The sequence below is a fragment of the Tauraco erythrolophus genome, chromosome 20 (genome assembly GCF_009769465.1).
Source record: "Tauraco erythrolophus isolate bTauEry1 chromosome 20, bTauEry1.pri, whole genome shotgun sequence".
Classification (NCBI taxonomy): Eukaryota; Metazoa; Chordata; class Aves; order Musophagiformes; family Musophagidae; genus Tauraco; species Tauraco erythrolophus.
Window position 1 is genome coordinate 2802281 of NC_141484.1, and position 2600 is coordinate 2804880.

Sequence of the window (2600 nt, forward strand, 5' to 3'; positions counted from 1 at the left end):
GTCCCACCGTCTGGCCTTGGGAATAACGCCGCAATAGCGGTGGCAGCGATCAACATCCTCACTGTTATTCTGCCTGTTCTGAAATTCCTTCTCCCCCCTCCCTGTTTCCCGGTTTGCATTGAGTGAGAAGACACTGCCATGACAGTCGGTCATCTCCTGGTGTTGGTCGCTTGTGCAGGAGCACCCATCTGCCTTCCTCCCTTGGCCGCGCCGCTGTCGGAACTGACTGCCCAACATTGGCCTGTCCTTGCTCAAATGCACCATTTCCAATAAAACCAGTTGCCACCGGAGCTTCATGCCCCGCGGGACCCGCTTGCTGGTTCACAGGGTCTTGCCGTGCCCGGTGCCCTCGGTTGGGCATCACCATGTCCCCAACGTGGTGCCACGCAGACACGTGTCCCTGCGAGGTCCCGCTCCCCCGCCGGCTGATCCATCCCTGCTTGTGCTTAGAAGATGCACCTGCTTAGCAGAGAGGGGAAAAACCACTCCAAAGTAATTGTGCCACTCCAAAGTAGCTGTGCTCGCTGCAAAGAGGGCCCTGAGTTGCACCACGAGCTTAGCTTGGCATCTGACCAACGTGGAAGTGTTCACTTACAGATGTAATCCGGCACTTAAATTCCTCTCCGCTGCGAGTTGGCAGATGTGGCCAGCTCCTGCTGCCGCTCCGGGTGGCACTGGTGCCTGTCGTGCATGCGCTGTAGGGTTCAAGGGGGTGTACAGAAGTGGATGGGTTTGTTTTTTTTTTTCCCCCCTGTGTGTTAAAAGTACAAAGACATAACTGTGTAGTTACGGGATTTGCCGAGATGTGAGTGTTTCTCGTCTGCATTAAAAACAGTTTAATTCTTTTGTTGAGCATAACAACATCTGTCCTGACAGCTGTTTCAAAGACAGTCCTTTTTAGATGTTTTCATTTTTCTTGATGGTGAATTCATAAGTACGTGCAACAGTTTTTCCTCATCTGTCTTTGTGACAGCAGTAAGTAAGGCAGTAGCGTGCTCAGCACAGGGGCCTTTGCTTTGTCCTGGTCTGGCAATTTTTCATTCATCTTCTTAACCCCAAAATAAAAAGATCCAAATTCACAACCTCATCGGTAGGAACGGTGCCTTTGGTTTGCCTAGAAGCACTAAGAGCAGAATGTGTGGTCCTTTATCCTGAGATATAACAGATGTATGTTGAAAGTATATTATTTTTTTGGTTTTTCTACACAAAGCTATCATCACTTCTTTAGTTTTATAAGGTGAAATAAAAGATAGCTAACAGTTCATTGTGTTCTGCAATGAACAAATAGAGATTCGTTTATATCAAAATGTTGGCTTCATAAGTCATATCATTTATATATCTTCATGTGAAAGTTAGACGTTTGTTTTTCTTGTGAAAACTTAGAAAACCATGGATTCAGGTGGAGTTGTGTGTCTCAACTGTTTGTGATTATCAGGCAATAATGTATGTGATACATCTGATAATGGTTCAGCATTGTGTTGAGCCAAAGTGCGTTTCCCTTAGTTTCTTACTCTGCTACAGGGAGGTGTGAACTCTTTATGTACAACTTTGGTTCCTCTTTTGTCCCTGTAGATTGTGTATAAACGTAGAGATTTTGTTTTGTAGTTAAAATTCAAGCCCCAGAGCTGCAGAACCACCTGGACATCCCGTTTGCTTCCCCAGGGGACGATCCCTTCCCCTCAGGAGCACAGAATTTGCCCGTTTTGATGAGCCGTGGTACTTGGTGTGTCCCCATCTCCTGTGCTGGACACGGAACAGAGGCAAAGAACGGGATTAAAGCACCAGCCTCTAAACTGCAGCTCCAGTAGCAACCTTTCTAGGGTTGACACTACCCTGTAAGAAAGGAAAAATGACCCAAATTCAGCTCTTTTCTTTATGCAGCCTTTTATTTAGCCCCTGGGAGCCCCCAGCCCGTAGCTCCTAGCTGCACCCCTGCTGTGGGCCAGTATCTCTGAGCATTTGCCTTTATTTGGAGCGAAGGTGGGACCCAGAACTTTTGTCTCATGATGCTTTCCTGTGTGTACATACAAGCTAAGGATGTCTTCTCTAAATCCCACATTTCTTACTTCCATGTCTCTTTGTAAATGGTGTTTCAGCTGCGTGTCATTGGCACATCTGTCCAGCAGTGTGCAGCATGCTCTTCTCACCTGAACTCTTAGGAAAGCACGGTTGTGAGCTGTCAGCCTTGATGTCTTCTCTTGACGTTATTCTTTAACTTACAGTCAAGAGTTAATAGTCTGTAAAATAGTTCTGTACTGCCTGGATGACATCACCCTCTATTTCAGAATAGTTTCTTATTTTCTAACGTTTCAAATGGCTCGTACAAAAACTTTCCTTAGCGTCTAGATTTGCTCAGCTTGGTACTGTTCCTGTTTTCTGTATTTCACTGTATCTGTGCAGCTACATGTACAGAGAATTTGGCTCATCGAGTTAACTGGGATCTTTTTGGTGTGGTGACATCATGTCAGTGTGGCATTAGGTGCCGCCCCAAAACATCACTGTGATCATAGTGTGTTGTATCACAAGTCTTTCAAAGTTGTTGTACGATGTCTATAATTGCTAGAATAGGGAAAAACACATGCAGAATTAAACCACAGAAT